We start from the raw sequence: 23,900 nt of genomic DNA on the forward strand, positions 1-23,900 counted from the left end.
TATTATCAAGTTTCACTTTATAAACTTATACGAGTCCAGTTAACAACATGAATCTTAAGAGGTTCTTTAGTCATGAATATATCAACACAGTTTTTTAACCTGTTTATTTTGTATTACGGGTTTAAAAAGATGTTAATATTCTATTAAATTATAGAAATATTAAATAATTGAAATTTAGATCCTTCTAGTCTAAAGCTATTCAGAACTAGCTAACTCCCAACTATCCATGGAATAAAGTGGCGTTTTTATCAAAATTCGTGAATAACTGGTATAGAGTTCTTATTAATTGTAAAAGGCATTCCTCGCAGCTTGGAAGATCGGGGAAGGGGATGAAGATGAGGGTATTGGGGAAGGGGATGAAGATGAGGGTATTGGGAATGGAGATCGGGAGATAGGGGAGGGAGGTAGAGGCGATGAAGATATCTAAAAAAAAAAATTTCTGCCCCAAAACATATTTTTTAAACTCTAATGGTGTGGGATCCACAAACTACGCTTTAACAAACTTAAAGTAAATTTGGACAATACAACAAGACAGAAGTTTTGATGTTGGAATATTTGCTTACAAAGTACAAATAATTACTGACTATGCTTGCCATTTTTGTCTAATTTGACATTATAATAATTCTGTGTCACATTTAGTATGAAAATGAATCAATTTAATTTTTTTTTCTTGTTCTGAATCATGTTTTTTTTTTACTTTCAACAGCCTGTGCAAGGAAGAAAATAGGCATTCCTAGGCTAGATTTTTTTTACCAGTTTTCAGTCCTTTAAATGAAAACGCTTTTCATCCAGTACTTATTTTTTCTATTACCACCATTCGATTCTAATTCCTTAGTCATAAAAACAATTGAAGATTTTTTTTTGTTGTGACCGTTTTTAAAAGGCAACCATTTTTCTTCCAGAATACAGGCCAATTGGATGCAAGTAAATGGAACAGTTTATGGTTTTGTCTATAGTTCAAAAACTACATAACTTATAAAAATCAAACAAACGCCTTTTTAAAGGCAAAAAACTTATTTGTAGTATTAATTTATTTATATTCCCAATACGATAAAAAATTACCTTAATTTTAACGCTTAAATCTTGATAAAAATCCGTTTACAAACTATTTTTCCTATGAGATAGATTTTAAAATGATACTTAGACGATAAAGTTCATTCTCACGAGACTTGGAAAATTAAACAAAGTTTCAAGTATTTTCGGTGCATTGTCAAATATTACATGTGCACATGAATTCTATAAGTAAATACGATTTTGTCACTTTTATGATTTTAAATCCTATCAAAACGAGGACAACGGATTGTCTATTAATATCATATCACCAAAAAATGTCCATGTAAATATTCCTTCCTAATCCAAAACTTGTATTGTTTACTCACTTTATCTTTTTAGTGGACTATTTTTCAATCCTTTTTTATTAGTTACTCTCCTTTAGTTGGTTTCTATAAAAATTGTGAATGCTTAATACTTTCGGCAAAGGCTCTAGGTCAGAATGTATATTTTGTGGTAACAACGCGAGATTATGTTCCCACTTTAACCGTGGATGTACCGAGTTAAACTCTAAGTCTGATTGGTAAGATTTTGGTAGGCATCGGCGGTACCTCCAGTTCAGGAAATGCTGAGTAATTTAGTATAGATGTTTTTAATATAGAGGTAATTAAATATAGATGGAACAAATGCTTAGGTGAGTATAATTTCGTCACCGTTTCTATTGAATAGTTACGTAATGACGTATAATTGAATTTTCAGTTCAATTTACTTTGTTAAGCAATCCTGTAAACCAGCGGTTCTCAAAGACTTTCGTAAAGGCATCCTTTTTGGTCTAGAAATGTTCGTGGCTCCTTTGTTGGGCTAAAAAATATAATAATGTTCCCATGATTAGCCTTGGAGCAGTTGAGTGTGTAAGGAAATAATAAAAAACAGTTCAAAGTAAATGTCGGAATGCACTATATATTATTTTTATTTATTTATTTATTTTTTGGAATATTTCTAGAAAGTGGTATTCGATTTCGGCACTTGATTGCCAGGATACCGCGGCACCCACTTTGGGAACCGCTGCTGAACATACTCCTCAACACAACAGCCCCGATGATGAAATGCAATTTAGGTTGAAACGTTGGCCATTAATAAATAGTTGAAAGTGTTTCTAAAATATTTTTCTTGACCTCAACCTAAACAATCTCCATCTATTTTACTCATATATTAATGTATATTGCAAGATTTGTGATGATACCTGTATAAACAAAATATTTGATATTTATAATATTGAATACCAAAAGATACCTTAATTATATGAGTTTAAAATGCTTACAAATGGTATGCAGGCGTTTAGTCAGTCCTCCACAACTGATCCACTTTAATAATCCTATAGAAAATATTCGTTATAATGTTATCAAACTATTTATCCCTATTTACTAATAAAATCGTCAAACATCACCGCTTAGGAAAATGCTTTTAGGCCAATAGAGGATTCTGTTTCTTTTCACACAAACTGCGTAAACACATGAATTCTCAGTCTGACGTCCCTAGTTGGTCTCCTATTCTATTTGTTTTAAAAAAAACAAAACATACATTGTTATTAAACTTACATGATTGTTCATTTTGATTATATATATCGACTGGTTATGTAAATTTTGATCTGCAAAAATGTCATAACTAGAAAATATAACAGAGATAATTGAACTTTTTATTATTTCAGTGCCGGTTTGAAACTTTCATGGCCAAACATGCCTTCAGCCTTGAACTCAATATTGTCTTACTAAAAGCACTATTAATTATTAATACAAAATAAATATGTAATTGCTTCAAAAATATGGCCTCAAAGCCTATTGGTTTAAGAAATCGTTAATGATTATTTAATGGTGGTTAATTAATTATTCATTTATAAATAGAACAGATTTAATTATAAAGAAACTTTATCATTATTAATCTTTATTTTGTCCCAAGGATCAGCAGTTATTTATTATATAAATATAGTAACGTCTGTAAACTGTACTAGATGATTCTATGAATAAGAAATAACAGTATATTAAATTTAATATATACAAAATTAACTATGTTTCATCGTTAACGTTCACAACTTACTGGAAGCAATTGTGAAGATTTTTTTTATCTAAATTTAAATTAAGGAAAGCTTAATTGAGAAATAAAATTTCTCTTCTCAAGTAGGTGTTACAGATCAAAATTACCAATAAAAATTTGACTGATCTACTAGAAAAGCTGACATATTAATTTTTAAACAATAATGTTATACAAGTGGATTTATTGAATTTTGATAAAAAGTATAATTTAATTTTTTTAGTGTTTTTTTTTAAAGTTAAAGTATTAAAAGACCTCATTTGCGCATTTTTTAAATAAAAATAATATACCACAGGAGGAATGATTTTAGTAACAACATATTCAAATGGAGGACATCGAAGTTTACTGTTTCACTTTAATTATCTTGCAAAATTTCACAATTTGATGGTTGTTAAAAATTTCTTTAAAAACTTTTGCTCACAACTCGGCCTTACTCACAAATATTTTGTGGTAAACTTATTTAGAAAACAATTATTTTTCTTGTTCCTAGTTAAAAAAAAAAATAAAAAATAAAAACGATTTTCTAAACTATGACTTTAGATTATTGGAAACGATATAACCATTCCATTCCAACTTGTTGTTCCTCACAATATACCGCTGAAAATTCAATTTTCACAAAACGGGATTAAAATCGTAATGTTAAATATAATTTTATTTTATCCTTTTTTTTTTAACAATATGAAAATAAAGTTTTATAAGTAGAATTTTTGTTTAGCAAAATTTAATAAATACAGGATAATGACAAACATACATTATACCACATATGCTTTATTGCATATAAAATCGATTGCTCTGTTATTTTCTTGTTTGAGTGAAAAGTGTCTTCCATCATCTTTTTGCAGGATTTAATTTTGTTCCCTAAAGTAAATAGCCCAAGAGCCTATGAGAAAAAATTGACTATCTGAAGAAAACTTTGATAGCACATTTTTTGAATCTATTTTAAAATTTTCGGTTTTTCTGGAGTAAAATAAACTTCAGGGGTCGTGCATCTTAAATACTTCAATATTTATTTTTTAATAACATTTACTACATCTCTAGTATAGTCTAAGTAAAAACTGAATTACTTTCTGAAAGGAAATAAAACAAATTTTTTTTTTTACTTAACAGAATTCATTTCTGAGGAATTTTTGTATCTTCGGAATAGCCGGCATTTTGGCAGGTAGCCTAATCTGACTGGCAGGCTCATTTCTTTATTAACAATGCAATAAGACGGATATATTGACAGATTGAAAATAAGTGCTATAATAATTTTTTTTTTAGATAATGCAGATTTTTTCTCACAGGTTTACTTAATAGTTATGGAACATTAGAAGTAAATAATTGACTCAATCACAGGTATATTTTCCAATTGTTTAAACTTTTAGCTTGGTACTTTTGAAGTTTGTATTCTGATAATGATTACAATGTAGCCTTCCTGAAATATCCAGTATGCAAGACCTCAACTTTAGGTATATTAAAAAAAAAAAAAATCACAGTGAACATTAATTCATCTGTTTCACCTTCCATTTTTCGTTTTTTTTATCTTGCCTTTTGGTCAAAGTTTTTTAATAATTTATTTATTGTTATTTACAACTGTATAAACATATATACAAGAAGTAAATTTGCTGTAGGTGACATAGTGACATGATACAAACATGTAGAGAATCTACCTAGATAGAACTCCAATAACATTTATAGAGGAGAAGATCTCGAGGCCATCTTCTTTTCAGACGCCTAGGAGGATTATTAGGTAATGAAGGAGAAGCCAGGTTAGAAACAAGTGGATTTGGGTGGTTGAGAAGTTTATTATGGAAGGAACGGTATCTAGTTCTGGCCAAATCGGCAACATATGAGGTACTGATGGATGACTTGATTTGTGACAAAGTAAGGAGCACTAAGGGTTTTACGAAGGATTTTGGACTGTAAGGATTGGATTTTGGAGGAATTTGATGGTTTAGTGGAGCCCCAAAGCTCAACTCCGTATGTTCAGATAGGCCTTATAATAGTCATGTAGATCAGTCTTTGGTAATGGATTTAGACCGTTTGTCTAGTAAATGTTGTAATTGTCGGAATCGACGAGGAGTTTCTTGTCTTTTTAGTCTTGAATGAGGATTCCATGTCAGTCGTTTGTCGAGATGTAGTCCTAAGTAACGGATCTGTTTGACAGGAATAAGTGGGGTATTAGTAAAGGATACTGTAGGACAAGAGGTCACGGGTTTACGGCGATGTAATTTACTTGAAATAATCTGTCGGAGAGATAAGAACGGATAATGAGGAAGTATGTAGGGGGTAGGAATTTACGGATCTTGTATAACAGTCCTAGGTGCCAGACTCGATCAAAAGCCTGTTCTACATCAAGAAAGACTCCCTAACATTACGCGCTCCAATGAAGACGAGACAACATCAACCACACGATGGCATTGCTGGATAGTGGAGTGGGATTTTCGGAAACCAAACTGGTGATCTGGGATTATGTGGTTGGAATCAAGGATAGGGTACAGGCATTTTAAGATGAATTTCTCAAGGATTTTGCCCATAATAGGTAACAAAGAGATAGGACGGTAGGTGGATGGGTATTCTTTTTTTGCTTTTGAGGTTTGGGAATCATTTTGATTATGAATAATTTCCATGGGTCAGGAAAATAAGTGGATCTATGTACAGCATTGTAGATGTAGGTGAGGAATAGAACAGATTTTCGAAGAAGATATTTTAGAATATGGGATGTAATTAGGTCATAACCGGGAGCTTTGCGGGTAGGTAACTTCTGAATGTTGGTCAAAGTTAAAAAAAAAAAATGTTTGATTTATATCTATGTATCTTGAACTCTGGTGATAATGTGCTCTGTCTTTAACAAGTAATCTGTTCCAGAATTATTGAGTGAGGCACAGTTTTAAAAAATAGAATACTCTCATGACGAATGGGATCAAGAAGAGTTAACAACGGAACGTTCAAGATATGAATATGTAAAGCAAGCACTTCTCTGTTTTAATTTTGACCCAAAGGCAAGATAAAAAAAAATAATTTACAACTCCAACCATGTAGTGTGGCCATTGACTAGAACAGAAAGTCATTGACGCTTTTTTTTGTCCTTTAAATCTTTAATTTTCACCATAAGGTAATATAGGAGATTTAAATAATTTCATCTTATTTTTTTAATGATAAACTTTATACTTTTATACTTATAACTAACCTTTTATACAGAAAATTATTATAGAATAGGACTGTAATAAAATAAAAAAAAAATAATAATTTAAAGTTGATACTAGTCAATTAAGACAGCTCGCATACTATTTGGTTTTAATGCCATGTATATGTGTACTTGTGCTAGAAATGCATCATCGCCTATACTAACCATATCGGTATTCATCCTTTTAAACTGTAACAAATGGAATATTTATTTATTTTATTATTAATAAGAAATAGTAGTAAATTAAATGGCATAAAAGTATTCTTTCAATTATTTTACAGATTATATTTAAATTTATCATTGATTTAGAGTATAATATAATAGAGGCAGGGCAGCGTAATCTATAGGTAAATACTTAATCACTTTTACACACGTAAATACTTGATCACTTTTGAATAAGGGCCAAAATAGGCAAGATTACTTCAGGAAGTTGCAGATAATTTATTAGTAAATATTTAGGCCGCTGAAAAGCGCAATATATAATCTACTGAACAAACTTTCATCAGATTTATGCATAATATATAACGTGTTGAACAAACTTGCATCAGATTTATGCATATCGATCTTAATTATTCAAATGAACTAGTCATTGCCGTCACATCGTCCATTTATTGACTTTTAAACTAATCGCTGTTGAATAGACAAGCATTGACATCGTTGGCGACATACGGTGAAATTTGAAGAGATAGCTAAGCTGTGGGATTATGTTTTTGAATTCAATCGGAGATTAATTTCACAATTTTGTGAAATATCTTATCATGTCTACCTCCAAAGAGACAAGTGTATCTGTTAGTTTGGTAATTTTTAATTATTTAAATTCGAAGTTTTCTCCTGGAGCTCGGGTCTTGAACTACAGATAGGATTTATTATATTGATCCAATTCTTTGTGACAGTGATAAGAAAATCTACTAAAAAGTAACAAACCTTAAGAATCAAGTGATTTTTATCTAAACTTTGGATCACTGGCAGACAAGAGGAATTGTAAGCAAGAAGTTCTCTTGTTTCCTGTTAGCTACTGATGAATTCATAGTTGTGTTGAGGTTGTCTGATGCTTCATATTGCAACATATCGGCTTACTAATTTTCTTTAGTAACTTCACAACCGAAAAGTTTCACTTCTCAAACAAGCTTAATTTTGTTATTAGAGTGAAATGCTTTATTTAGCCATGCTGCCCAAATACATTGGGTTACCAAAATACACAGCATGCCAATCAATCCATAATCGGACTTATATGAAATTCATATATTTACATAATATAACAAAAAAAATTTTTTTTAAAACATAATCATTATGTTTTCATTGACTATTACTTATAATTAAAATTTCTCAAGCCTTCCTTGTTGAAATGCCGTTATAGACCATCTCAAACAATTATAATGAAAATTGGAAATGTTTGCTACTAAGTCAATCTATCATATCAATGATTCAATAATTTGGCTAGTTATAAGAATTTTTAATAGCTAAATTTAATAAATCTGTGATAAGTTAGTGTAGCTGGGTACAATCAAAGAAAAAAACTATCATCAGGATTCCTTAGGTTATTTATTTTTTTTTTTTTAATTAAACCTCAAATAAACAGAATACGGATAAAACCCACTCACTCGGGCGTGCTTTAGGCAAATGGCATAAATGGCAGAAAAATTGTTTAAGGTATAACAAAGGGAATACTTAAAGAATTGGGGGGGGAAATGATAGTTATTTCAGTCAACTGATAGATCCGACAAATTAAATTGATTTAGTTGATGTTAGTTAATCAACACGCTCTATTTGTATGGTTATCTATCTTTATTTATATGAGTATTAGAAAATTAACAACAGTGTGATAATAAAGGTTATATAATAATGAGTGATATAATAATAAATGAATATATAGTAGAATTCCTTCCTTCATAGAAAGGGAAAAATTTTAGTCCTGTTAATATTTTAAGTGCTGAAAAGGCTAAAACTGGTCAAGTGTTTTATCCTATATCTCAGGAGTTTTGAGTCAGAAACGAGTGGTTTTAAATCCAGCTAGGTGAAAATTATTTCTAAAATATTAGTACAAAAATATTGCGGATCTACGAAATATATTTCGATTTGTCACGCGCTAAAGTAAATTGACAACCTGTAGGATTACCCATCCTTCCTGTCCTAGTTGGATAACATGAAGATAAATGTTCCCAAACTGGGTGCTGCGGCATCCATGGAAAGCGTGTGGTAGGGGTGCCGCAAATAAAGGCCTTTTCTGAAAATATGAAAAAAATAATCAAATATACAGTGCATTTACTTCTTTTCATGCATATTCTACCATTCTAAAGATAATTATGCGTCAACGTTGTCTAAGTTGAACAAGGGTATCTCAAAATATTTCTGACCCAATTAAGGTGCCATAAAATGTTTAAAGCCTAGGATGGGTGGCGCAGCGAAAAGAGTTTGAGAACCGCTGCATAATGATGTTAAATCCCAACCAAAATAACGAATGAATCCGGCAAAACGTGGTAGCTATGCCGTTGAGTATCTTATGAAGTTGAAGGGGCTACTTTAACCTTTAACCGATTAATAATTTGCCTACCACCCCTAACTCAAGTATTTTTCGTAAGTTGTTATTGCCTAAATTTCATATTTTTATGATTCCATTAAATTCTCTTAAAAAAAAAAAAATGAAGCTACAAGCTGGAGCGCATAGCGAAAATAATATAACGATAACTGGAGTAAATATTAATCTTGCTTGATTACAATAATTATCTTAATTGACAAGATACCATCAAACATCTGTGTATATAATATGTAATATGTCTGAACAAAATGATCAGAATATGAAACTATTCATTAATAAGCTTAAATAAGAATAGATAAAACACTATGATATTCATTTGAGACATGATTATGAATACCGTAAATATGGTTGTTATTGACAACAATGTGAATCGTAAATTAACAGAAAAATAATTATTTAATGTGTAATAGCTCGTGACTTCGAAATAAATTAATGCTTCATTTTATAAACATTTCAAAAGAATTTCTGGAGTCTGAACAAATATATATAGGTTGGCCTATTAAGGAAGGATTGCCTTTTTTTTGTGTTATGATCTCTTTTGAGATTGTGACATGTCCTATATCGACCAACCTACTCGTTGTAATTGCCTGTTTGATAAGTCAGAATATTTTTATCTCTATAACATTGATCACATAGGTGTAGATCTGACCCTTCATGGGTTGTACCTGTACAGATTTAAATTTACATTTAAAAATGTGAAAGTTTACAATATGAAAGAATTTAATATATAAATAAAAATGGGAATAAATGATTTCTTGTTTATATAATTTTTAAGACGGCAGTCAAAACGTTTTGAAGATTGCCATAGAAACAAGAAAACAAAGTTTTAATTTTTTTTTTATTAACTAATAAATAGAAAATATAGAATGGGGGAGTTTTGTCGTCGTGAACAACCAAGTTGTTGTAAGTGAAAGTTGTGTGACGTGTTCATTCTACCACACTTTTTATTATTTATTCCTGTATTAAAATACTATTGTCGTTTTTTAATTTTCTTGATTTTTTCAAGTTACATGGTATTGCAGTCTAAGTGACGATTTTTTAAAAAGAAGGTTTATGATTTGTATTTTACGAAAAAGATTAAGTTGACTGCTTCTTTTATTCTCGATATCGTCATGATTTTTAAAGAGATGACCCTCGGGTCTGAAGTCTCTGCTCTCCAATCTTGTTAAAAGGAATCTGTTTTTGTCAAATAATGAACAGACTTAAAGAATGTAATCGAATGTTTCAGTAGGGGGAGTCTGTCCCGAAGGAATGTAGTAGTTCATTCCAACTTCAAATGCTTTAAGTAGTTGTATTTCTAAAACATTTCATACAAGAACTTAATATATGTAACAGCTACTTAATTTTTTTGGAAAATAACTATATCTCTGTCCTAACATCCTTGAAAGAGATAAGACCTACAAAATGTACATATCCATTGTATATTATAACCAGTTTCTGATGACCTACAATAAGTAATTCCATACCACTGTAACGTTCTACCTCATTTACTATTTCTGTTTTGAAGTATTATGAAATCGTACTACCCTACTTTTCTCGATATTGGATTTACAAATTTAAGTTTCCATTTCTTTCATAAATAGGAGTCAGCCACTACAGGTTTGTCTTGTAGAAACGTTCTTGCGGGACTGGTCCATTGAGTATAATATATATAATGTAACTAAACACATTTTATGTTTTTGATCTGATATCTTATTTGGTAATACTCACAAAAAAATGTCTTCAAATTTAAATCTCGAATATTCAAATTGTAAAATTGTTTATTTCTTTAGTTTATAAAACTTGGATTAGTTAAACTTTGAAAAAACGGAGCCTCTTTATTAGTCCATTCAAGTTATGCCTCATTCAGTTGCTTCTTCAGGTAAATTTTAGATTACAAAAAATTATTTAACTATAAATTCCTTTAGATTAAATATTTGAACTAACTTTGCAATTTAAAATACATAATCGATATTCCCAGTCGAGTGAGGATATCCTATAAATTTATTTTGTAAAACGTATAGAAAAAATTGCTCATCTAAATTATTAATGAATTCGTCTTTATTATTCATAGGAGGAAAAAAACCATGAACAAAATTTATTTTCTTCTTCTTCAAAAGACTAGAGTTGTTTTTTTAATCTCATCTCCACGATATAAAATATTACCATTAAGTATATATTTACTTCTGATTACAACTGTATTAAATATGTATAATAATTAAATGTGATGGGAGTTATATTACAATAATCTACCCATTGGTAGAACTCCAATAAAATTGTAATGTAACAGTCCAGATAAACTTTTGGACTCATCTTGTTCCTTTTTTTTTTTACTTCCTACCTTCTCACTTCTGACATATGGGGGGGGGGAGGGGAGAGGGGAGTGGTTTTCCTATTGATAACCAACTTATTCTAACTATGATAGGATGGTCAAGTTTTTAATCCGTTGGACCGTCGCCAAACAAAAGTCTAGATGGTAAGTATAGATGGGAACTGAACCGGTGCCGCTACGGATACAAGGTGCTAAGGTAACGCCTAAGCTACAACGTTGAGTTTGAGTTGATGTATCTATAAATAATGTACATAAAAGGTTTTCAAAAATATATTATGTATTCACAATCCTTGTTTTCTCAAGCTACGGCAAAGAGGACTTGTTGTATTATAGGTTACAATCCTATTTGAGATTTCTTGGGTCTGCACAAAAATAAAACTCAACCGAACTTTCCAACTGTAGAACGTTGAAGTGTTGCCCTAATGGGTTCTAAAAAAAAATGTTATTCAAGTGACATTCAAGAACAGTGGAGAAAAATTAGCGTTGTCCAAAAAACTTAAATACTAAAAAACCATATTCAAAGTCAGTCGAATCCTAAATAAATTAGTTTTTGAATTGGTATACTGGTGTTTTTTCAATTAATCAGGCTGAAATTTTTGATCATTATATTTAAATTTATTTAATTTTTCGAAAATCTTTTCCACTATGCATTTTGTTTTTAAATTTTCTTTTTCAACTTTTAATTAGTTCAATAACAATATTAAAATATCATTTGCACTATAGAAAACTAATATTTCAAGAATCAATTAATTTTAGCTTGTATATTGATCGAGGTTTTTAGATCACAATCTTTAGATCACTGTATTTAGATCACAGTCTTTAGATGCAATGGCTAAAGAGCAAAATTTAAGATTGAAATAATTATAATAACAATATTTGATTGAATCCTAGTACATTTTTTTTTTAATTTACCGGCTTATTTGACAATTAAAATTATTATGATGAAAGGAATATGGTCCGGGTGCGGTCAAGAAAAACTCAAATAGTAGAAATATACTAATTTAATGAGCCAACGTTTCGCCCCACGTTGCAGGTCTTCTTCAGGGCTATTTTGACGGCAGTCAAAACTAAAAAATGATTTTTTAGTTTTGACTGCCGTCAAAATAGCCCTGAAGAAGACCTGCAACGTGGGGCGAAACGTTGGCTCATTAAATTAGTATATTTCTACTATTTGAGTTTTTCTTGACCGCACCCGGACCATATTCCTTTCATCTTCACACACGGTCAATCAATAATCTTCCAGTAAAATTATTATGAATTTTTTCTTAACTGTTAAATTGACTAATTTTTGGACATCACCTGTACTCTCCTTTTACGAATGGACAAAGACTTATATTCTTCCTTTTAAGCGAAGCCATTATTATATATTTTTTTTTTACCTCGTTAGAATATTATGCTTATCTTTGTATATTTTTACCTACCAATTACTCAATTATGAAAAAATTGAAAATATGTTTTTTTTTTGTTCCATCTAAGCCTCCATGTAATATGACTGACTACCTGAAGGGCCACCGGTATTGAATTGGTTTTCTCAACTCACTAGATTGTCCTCATGAGGCGAGTGTCCTCTTGCGCCCGTCTGGAGGATACGGACGTAGAACATTTGAGCTTCTTAGGACGAGAAAGCACTAGTGAGGATGTCAATATTTATTGGTCCACGCGGCGCCAAATGGCAAATAAAACAAGAGTGGGCGTTGGATAAATGAAAAAAAAATTGAAATGTGAAACATCCTTTCCACACACTTAATCTTTCAGTTGACTGAGAAATATTGAAACTTAACTTTTAAAGCTGAAGTATTCTCGAAATTCTATAATGTAAATTTGAACTATAGTCCACAGTTCATGAAATCCGGAATTAAAAAAACAATTATTTCATAATTCTATTAAAAAAAGTATTATACCTATTTTATTGGAGAATGATCTAGTTCGGCATTTAAGAAATATTTTACTTGATTTCTTGAAGAATTTCTTTAAAAAATTTACAATTCTTATTTGTTAATAAGATTTCTAAATTAGCATTATCTACATTGCCTAACCTTTATCAATTAGAATGGCTTAAATAAATATCTTATGTAGAACTATTAGTTTATAAATAATGTTAGATATTCATAAATAAATATTTCACTTAAATTATTTTTTTTAATTTTTAGTTTCTATTCAGCATTTATTCCCGGCTGTTAATAATTAATTTATTAGATGTTATTGTTATTTTTAAAATAAACGAATGTAAAAAAAAACAGTGATAAAAAACAAAAAAGTTTAACCCAACTTAACGGTATAATTAAACCACCCACATCCAATAAGTAACCAACCAACATTTTTGTGAACTTATGTTCGATAATCTGTTTCTTTGATTTTATCTGTAATGTTTATTTCACAACCCCAATTTATATCAATTAATTTTTATATCAAACCCCATTGCTCTATGTCATTGTTATTTTTTTTTAATATATAAAGGGTTTTTATTTCTCAAATATGAATATATACTAGAATTATTATATTAATTCGGGATACACTCTTATACAATTTCTTTGTAGCTTATTATATATCAGCTATGTTTTATATTTTGGTAAGAAACAAAAAAATGAAAGAAAAAACCCAAAACAGTTTCGAAATAAAATAAAATGTAGATCGCTACTTATGATTTTTTCAGCGATATATGTTTAGTTCGCTCCTGTTTATATTTACTGGCTGTTATTTATTGATTTTATTTTATTTTTTAATATAATTTCCCATTTCGGTTTTTAAAGGATTTAAAGATTTAGAGTAGGATTGGTTGGAATTATGAGCCAATTTGAATATGCATTCATCGATGTTTAATTCTCAATGCCTTTTAGTTATTCTTGTGTAGTGGGAATATTTGTTAATTCTTATAATATTATAATAATTGTTAAAAAGAACTATGAGTATTCCAAAACAAAGTCATTTGTTTTGGAATACTCGTAGTTCTTTTAAGATGGTTAAATTAGTGAAGCGGGATATGGGACAGGCATATGTTGTGAGGGGGTCGTCGTAATGATTACAGAGTATATTAATTTCTCGTGGATGGTTTGGTGTAATCATCAATCAATATGTAATATAAGTTTTGTATAGTTATAAAAAAGTCTTAGAATATGAAATAAAAATTATCCTTATAGTTTAAAAAACATGGTAAATAAAAACCTATTTGGTTCCTTGTTGGATTGTTCAATAATAAGAAATTACAAAAAATAAAAAAATTATGTAAGACACCCACACCCGCTTTACGGTAGGTTTGGCTTGAGGGGAGAAGGAAAGATATCGAAGTAGGAAATGCTGTGAAGAGATGGTTCAACATTGTCAATGCCTCTTTTTCTTATTGGAAATTAAGCTGAACTTTCGTCAATGTAACTTTAGGCTCAGATGAAAATATTAAGGCAAGTATAAAAAGGCGGCTTTTAGCTTAAAGAATAATCACCAAATCTAAGAAAGCGAACAAGGAACTTTTAGGTGAAATCATTATTCACCCCCGCGACACTGGACGGTTTTTATTTTCTCTACAAAGTATTAGATTTAAGGATTTAGGAAAACCAATGGTGTATATTACAGTGTAGTGACGTGTTAATAAAAAACATGAACAAATTCTAGGTTTTTCTTTCGCAATCCTCCGAGGCGCCTGAAAAGAAGATGGCCTCGTGACCTTATATTGTAAACTGTTATACTACTGAGTTCTACTACTGGGTAGTTTCTTTACATGCTGTATCATATCATTATGTCATTATGATCAAATTTACTTGTTGTATTTTTTATACAGTTGTAAATATCAATAAATAAATAAAAAAAAAAAAAGGTTTTTCTTTCAAAAAGAATTATAGTACTAAGGATGCTCTCTGAAAATTGCTGAATATGGTCTTTTAAAAAACACTTGCGTTTTGTGTTTTCTTTAATATTGCGAACCTTTTTTAGTTACTTCTGCGATTCCTGGTACTACATATAATATATATATGTGCTTAAGTTATACTATATATAAGGTCATCCTTCCTGGCCAGACCCGCCCCAATAAGACCCCATTTTTTTCGTAACCTCCTTTATTACCTTATGGCACCTCCTTATACTAGTTGGGTTATTTTGTAAACCTCTACTGGTCAGAAACCACTGGACCTATTGACCACATCATGTTCTATGCTATCAACTTAGGTGTTATAATTTATGTTTGTATTACTTTTATAATAGTTTTAAATCTAAAATCATTAATTCCCAACCATTCAAACCCCAAAAGCCTTGTCCTAAAGACCTTGAAACAGAAAGATGTGTGACAGTGAAAATAGATTAAATAAGTGATATAGATAAAACAAAGTTTATCTCGGTATCTTCTTTGCCCTGTACATGTTTTTATCAAAAGCAATTTCGAAAGATTTAAGCTCATTTTTCTCCTGTGACCATCGTGTCTGTCTTGCCGAAATTTATCAGAAATTATTGTTACCTATTTTTGTATAAGAAATTAAGAGTTATCACGTATTTTAACTATAGCCTTCATAGAAAAAAGAGCTGTAAGGACAAAAAAAGAAGAACCAGATAATTAGTTTGCAATGTTTCGAATCCGACAGAAAATAATCTGGTGCGCACCATCACAGAGCTTTCACTTACCACCTAGAGATGAAATCATTGTACATTTCTGATCAGCTATTTATTATACAGGATGACTATATCTTTAGCATTTATTTTATAGAGTGAAGTGGAAGTAAAATCTGACCATTGTAATAACTATCGTGGAAAAACAGTAACTACCAAATTCTTTCACATTTATATATTCATCGATTAGTTTTTTATTATTATTAACAATGAGATATGTTTAATTTTTTCTAATAAACAAATTTAAAGGTATTTTTTTTTCTGTTACTATGAAAATTTGTACATAAGGGTTCCTTAAGATCTGAAAAACTATTATCACTAACTAGCCATGTACTATTGAATGAGGTCGGATGCTTACCTATGCTCAGTATATTTTAGGCGATTGAGGAAATTTTTTTATTATAGCTCATATTTATCCATTTTATATTACTAATATAACCAATAAAACATTATTAAATTAGAGAACAATATGCTCTAATCGATTGATTGTAATCGTAATGTGTTAAATTACCTATTATTATCAAAATTTCACTTATTATAATTTCATTCAGTTTAAATTGTCTATTACACTCTATCACTTTATCATCAATACATTTTTTAACCTACTTTACATCTCAAGTTTGCCTAATTCTCACTATATCCACTTTTTTTAGTTTATATTTATTCATATTGGTATTAAAAACCTATTAAATTTAAATATGTATTACTTATTATTTATTTATATAAAAACATAATGATAACAAATTAATTTTCCTTAAAATTTCAGCATAATGCTAGTTCAAATTTTGTTGTATCTGATTTGCAATTAACATTATAATTGTTATTTTCCGATATATGAATAGCTTCCAACATTTTTCTTTTGAAGGGATTATTTTCTTTATGCAAAACCATTATATTCTCAAAATGAAAATTATTGTTACTTTTTGATGTATGCTGCTCTGATGCTGTTCTATCCTTGTTTAAAGCTAATTCAGAGATTTTTTTTTTGAAAGCTCCGTATTTAAACCCCGTCAGACCAATTCAATCAGGATAACACCTAACTGATAATGAAGATAGTTTAATTGCTCATTGGTAAACCGAGTTTAATTAGAAATGTTGAAGCCATTTTCGGAAAAATGTGTAAAATCGATTATATAAAGTGACACTTCCGATCACTCGGTTATGTTTCTACAAAATTCTGTTTTAAACATATTAGGCGTTTTTCCTTCACACGAAAACTATTTAAACGTGACCTCACACAGAGAACCTCAAAACGTGTGTTACCGTTTAATACTCTACTTCGAAATTTTCACGATCATGATACTTCCCCCGCCCTTCTATTAATTTTATTATTTCAATCAAAACCATATGTATACATAATAAACATAAAGGACCTTTCTTTGCTTGTTCTTCCCAAATTATATATTATATATATATAAAGGTAAGTGGAAATAAGAATGCTCATTAATTGGGAAGGGGTGTCCTCTGGATGTTTGCCTTGATGCGTATTCGACATTAGTTACGTTACTATTCATCCTTGGTGTTTTCGCAATGCTAAAAGCCATATTTCCTGACTTCTTGAAGAGGCCTAAGGATGCTTTTTCAGACCATTCCCTTTCATATTCAAAGCCACCGACTCCAGGATATTAGTACCCTATTTATGTCTCCTTCGTGTGAAGATTGGCGACGACTAATCATCGCATCCCTTTGGCGCGGATTAAAGATTGGAGAAAGGAAGAGACTTGACAAATTGAGGATGTTTAAGAGGCTTATAGTAGTTTGGGGGTGGTACACTGGCTACTGACGCAAGAAGTCCTTCCGTGGCCGAGGGAGAAGACATGCGCAGGAAGGGCTATATAAGGGCTCGCAATCCGAGTCCTCATCCACTCCACCACTTCGGCCTAACACGTCCGCTCTATCCTGCACCTCTTACGCACATTCAGCACAGCTTAATAAGAGTAAGTAGGCTTGAGTCCCCTAACTAAGCCCCCCGAATTTCGAATTCGCAAAATATTTCAGGATTTTTTTATGTTTATTTTAATTTTTTTTCCTCTTCGAAACGGAATTCAGCATCTAAGCGAGAAAAATAAATAAGTATTATCAGTCCTTATACTTCTGATCTTTTTTGTCTCTGGATTCGACTTAGCAATAATTTCAAGTACCCTTCTGATGAATTGTTCCAGAGAAGATGTAGGCTGCTTATATTTAAATAAATTAATTAAATCCACAAATCCTGAAATTAAAAAAAAATTAAATTTTACTAAATGTAAAATTTATATATTTAATAAAATATTTAATTAAAACTATATATAACTTATAAAAAATACTATCTGTGGTTTTTATAGTTGAGTGTTTAGAGTGAAAATAAATAAATTACATCCTTTTTAATTGGCATTGCCTTGATATGTGGTATAATCATTGTTCTAGATTTTTGATTTAGCATACACCTTTGATAATTTAAAAAAAAATTACAAAGAAATAGTTAAGATTCACAATAATGATATCTTATTATGCATAAGGAAAAGATTAATTTAATAATAATAATTATTATTATATATATAAATATTCATTTAAAGAAAAACATCTGTAAATTATAAATATTTTAAACAATTATTTGACCCGTAGTCAGACCTAGTTGAAAAAGCAAATATAAAATAGAATATCAATATTAAAACATTAACAATAATAACTACCTTTAAAATATTTAAATTGTTAATAGTAAAGATTAAGTTTTAAAAATCATTCACTTTACAAATTAAAAATATAAAAATTTAAAAAAATTTGCAAATGAAAATATTTTAAGTTGTGGTTTGGTACCGCTGTTGCTAGGTGTGAGCTATAAATAAGTGCATAAAAAATACAAACATATAATAGAAATAAATAGTTATAAATAAACAATATTAATTTTTGTTTATATCTTGAGTAAAACTTTATAAATTATTAGCCATGGTTTGTTTATTAGAATATTTAATGACAAAAAAACCAGTGTAAATCGACATTACCTTCATTTATGAATAATTAAATTATAGCATTTCAGACTATCCACTCAGTAATGAACTCATTTCAAAAAATTACAAATAAATAGTTTATATGAACAATAATAATTGATATTTGAAATGTTCGTAAGGTAAAGATGAATGTAAAACAATTATGCATTAGTAAGATTAGTTTTAAACATTTAATATATATAAATTTAAAAGAAAGCAACTATAAATTATAAATATTTTAAACAGTCGTTTGATCGGAATCTGACCGAACCAAAAAACATAAGCATATAATAGATTATCAATATAAAAATATAATATGCAAAGATTGGTTTGCATATTGAACACTTATGCATTAATAATATAATAATTCGAACGGAAATATTTGTATGTAGTAGTTTGCACCGGTGTTAGAGCTAGGCATGAACTATAAATAGTTGTATAAAAAATATGAGCCTTTATCACAGGTTCCCATGTTACAACAGTAAACATTTAAATATAATAATGGCCATGGATCCGGACCCTTTCCTCGGTTCAGTGGGTGGTCGAAGGTATGGCTTTAAAGTCTAGAATTAGAAAACTATCCGTTGCCAATCTTAAAATTATTTCTCATAAATTCCCCTCGTCTGATATCGTATTTAGAGGAAAAAAATAAATAAAACCCTTTTAATTGGGGGGAGGGGAGGAGGTTAAATACAAATTGGAAGTAGAAAATATAAAATAAATATTCACAATGATCATAAAAATATTGATAATAAAAATTATTATATGATTTTTATAAATGATTGAGGTAAATAATTCATGAAACAATAATCATCATTAAAACAATGATAAATATCCTCATTTTAAAATTATATTGATTTTTAGCAGTTTGCGGAGTCTCCCAACGAGGCATCGCTTCATATCGCAATCAAAAACCATATTTTCGATTTATGGTTATTTTGTAAACTTGATTATATTTACAGAAACTGGACCAAATTTCGAACCCGAGGATCTAAATAAAATTCATATTGATTGTTAAATTTATCGGATAACCCAATTTTTTTTATTGGTCTATTTTTAAGTTTCAGCCTCTGAGGAACTGGTACATTTTTTTGTGTATGAGCTAATCTTCTAAATAAAAAATGCCGTGTTAAATAGTAGGTATGTGGGCCCTATTAAAAAAAAACAAAAAAAACCTATTGATGCATTTTATAAATTCAATAGGGTAGGTGGAATTTGTGTATTTGTTTCTTTTTTATATTTTGTGTTACAGACTTCTCTTTTCAGTTATATTTAAAAAAACACTTTATTTCAATGCAGCACTTATAAATTTGTGAAACTCTAGCGTAAATGTTTAAAAAAAATAAAATTTTATTCTCAGAAATTTTGTGTCCACCTTACGAATTTATAAAAAAGCCCATTAATAGTTTTTAAAAGTTTAATCTCAACAATTGTTGAGTCCAACTGAAGTGGATAAGTTGGATTAAGGTGATTAATTAAAGCACCAACAATTCCTTTGCTACTCGAATATAGACTGAAATCAAGACGAAAATATTGCATTATATGATAAATGTAAACTTTCAATGTGTCTTTTATTTGCATCCTCGGGTTTTAAAATAGGTATAGTTTCTATAAATGTTATTAATTTTTCGAAATAAAAATAAATCAAAAACAATTTATTGAGCGCGATATGGCTCCGTGTGTGGCTGTCAGAGCTCATCCTGGACCATATATGGTTTAATAACATTACAAATATGCCATATAATATAAATAATTATAAATTAAAATGTCAATTTACTTTGGAATTCTTAATATGTATCAAATATTAATATGAAACATCTGTTTTTAGTGTTGGTAACAAAAATAAAAAAAATATGTACTTCGAAGAGGGAAAATACTTCTAAATCCTGAAGATTTTCCTTAACGGGTTTTAGCATCTGTCAGAGCTCAGTGGAACCTATCATGATGTTTAAAAAAAAAAAAAAAAAAAATTACAACATTTAATAAATTATAAATATTTGTCGATTAACAACAATAGTGTTACTGTAAACTACATACGATTATGAAGTGACAATTACTTTTAAACATCAACTAATAATTAATGTTCATATCCATAAATAGAATTTATTTGAACAGTTTTAGTCATTTATTTAATTAGATAATTGCGAACGGAATGAAATTTCGTATAATATTGTTTATATAAACAATAAATTTCAATGATTTCACGATCATGATTGCAGATATCTGCACTGATATTAATCTTTATTTATTATATCACCCAAATTTAAATTTAAATATAACAAAAGAAAATTAGATACTTAACGACAGTTTACTGGTATCCATTTTTAATAAAAACGTACTAAAAAAATTTGTAAAATTATAATGGAACGGACTTTGTTCCATTATAATTTTACAAAATTTCAATAAGTATTTTTGAATAATAACATTCAATATTTTTTCGATAAATGTATCCTGTTTAATAAGAACTTCGATAAATTGTACTAAAGTCAAGTACTTCAAGGAAATCTGTTGTTTTCGTCATAAAAAAAGGTGATGCGCTTCTTAGCCGTTTTAAACCACCTAATTAATGAGAGTCAGTAATTAAAAATAATTTATTGAAGTTTCCATCTTAATTTAAAATTTTTCCTGATTAACCAAAGAAACGCCGTTTTAATCCATACCCTAGAATAGACGGAATTTTGAGACTAATTTTTAATTGGGTTCACATTTATCTTTCAGGATAAATATTATCAAGGGAGACCTTTGTCTCCAATTTTAAGTAAAATGTTTTGAAACTTTTTCAAGCTAGTGATATGTTGAGTATATTACATATTTATTTTTATTTAATTAATTTTAAAATAATTAACCATGATCAGTAAAATATTAGTAATTTTTTGTTTCTCTATTTACTTATTTATTAAGCATTTATAGGTCGGTGACAAGATAATATACATGTGTTTAAATATCTGCTTGTAAAACGATTTATAAGCTAAAACTATACACTTTTGAATTGATCGTAGAAATAAAACTAATGATTAAATTTATATGATACTGCAAAAATGCAAAATACTTCTAAAAAACACAGCAAAAAATTTTAAAAAATGTAATTTGAAAAACGAAGCTAATGATGAAGTAATAATGATATAGATTCTGTTGCAGAATTTAATACTGTAATACAACATATTAATGAATCAATGAAATACAACTTATGAAGAAAATAATAATGTTAATAAGTTACAACTAATAAATTAATAATGATAATAAATGAATTAATATTAATAATAAAAATATTAATGAAGCCGAATTCCTTAAAGCAGGTGAAAAGTATAAACCTAACTTGACTAAAAATAAGAATACAAAATCACTAAAGATCTAAGTAATACATATCGATAGGTTTATTCGGAATATAATGAAATAGAAGTCACAATTAATGAAAATATGCGCAGTTCGGTTGTAAAACATAGTAACTGAAATTTTTAATGAATTATAGTTTTAGGCATCATCGCCTTATTAAAGAATGATTTCATAAATTTTCAAAAGTCTCGTAGTAAATTCTAAAGAATTAAGAATTTCTTACTTTATCCTGAGTATCAGTTAAATAAAATTTGATCATGATTTTTACTTATGATTGTACCCTCACACAAACATTATTCGCCTGTCACATTTTTTTATTTTTATGGCTTGGAAGACAAAATGTTTAAATTATTTTATGAATGTATATATAGATTGTAGCGTAAATTAAAGGAAATATTTGAAAAGGTGGTACTTTTCCTCTAGGGCCGGAAAAAAGTTCATGTGAATTCAGCTCAGAGAAGCAGGAAATTCGAGGATTTCTTTTTAAAAGAAAGGGAGGTTCTTCGTTGAAGAAGCGATGCCTAAAAAACTATTTAAATTTGTTAATTCTTAGTATAGTAAATTACACTTATTATATATAAAAAAGATGAAAAATGAAATAATCTAGGCATAACAAATGAACTTCTACTTCTAAAAATAATAAAATTCACAAATTGACATAAAATTCTAAAAATACTTAATGTTGTTAATAATGATCTAATTAAAAATTATTACTAAAATTAATAAACAGATTTTTTATTCTTTTGAGTGCACAACTATTCTCATAATAATAAAATCATTGTTCTTAAAAATATTTTTTATTTCCTTCGTTTTGTTTCTTTCCTGCCTTCGGATGACTAAAAACAAAATAGTATTTGATGTGTGTGTGTTAAGTATTTTTATTTAAATAGGCTAACTATATATTTTAAGTATAATAATTATGTGATGAGGAATTCTTTCTCCTGAGTTCCAATGTTTTCAGCAAAAATAATTACCAATTACTAAAATAAACTTTTAATATATTAAAATATTTAACATAGGTATAACAAATGAAATACTCCTTCTAAAAGTAATGCAATTTACAAACTGACTTAAAATAATAAAAGTACTTAATATTTTTGATAATGATCTACTTAACAATTATATCTGAAATCGCTAGAAAGTTTTTTTTTATTCTTTTGAGTGAACTGTTGTCGTAATCATTAAATTGTTGTTCTTAAAAATATATTTTCATTTTCCTTTGTTTTTATATGATTTATTTATTTATTTTTTTTTAATCATACACAACCGACTGTAATTATTTTGTCATAATTTATTACTACTTGTTTTGTTAACAAATGGAATGAAATGCTCTCATTTGAGAGCTCTGTATGTTCACAAATTGCTGAAAATCCTATAGAAAACTTCATCATCGACTTCCGCTAATTTCAAATTAATTTTTTTATTTTCATTGTGAAAAAATAAAAATAAATTACGTAAAAAAGTTAGTCAATGGTTATCATGTAAGGCCATCAGTATACTGAACAATACTGAGTATACATCCTTCTTAGGATCAGTGAATATTAAATTTCAGTCGGTACAGGAATTTGTATCGTCGAGTTAGCTTTTGAAAATTTGTTCACGGTTTGATACATTAACGATAGAGGAAATTAGTATAGTTATAATTAGCAAAGTACATACTCTATGAAAATAGGTATTTATCTGTTAAATTGTTAAATTATATAAAAATGTAATACGTTCTGAATTATCAAAATTATATTAGAGCATTCTTCCAGTGGGTACTGAAGATCGAATACTATGTCAATATGTTATTTTAAAAAGTATTTAAATAACAATATTAAACTAAAATAATCATATTTATACCACACATTAGTGTAATTTAAATTTATATTACCATAATCCTGGTATAAGATGTATATTTTTTTTCTAGAAAAATTTTCA

Source organism: Halyomorpha halys, unplaced genomic scaffold (genome assembly GCF_000696795.3).
Source record: "Halyomorpha halys isolate HHAL.00 unplaced genomic scaffold, Hhal_1.1 Scaffold1282.1, whole genome shotgun sequence".
In the NCBI taxonomy this organism is placed as follows: domain Eukaryota; kingdom Metazoa; phylum Arthropoda; class Insecta; order Hemiptera; family Pentatomidae; genus Halyomorpha; species Halyomorpha halys.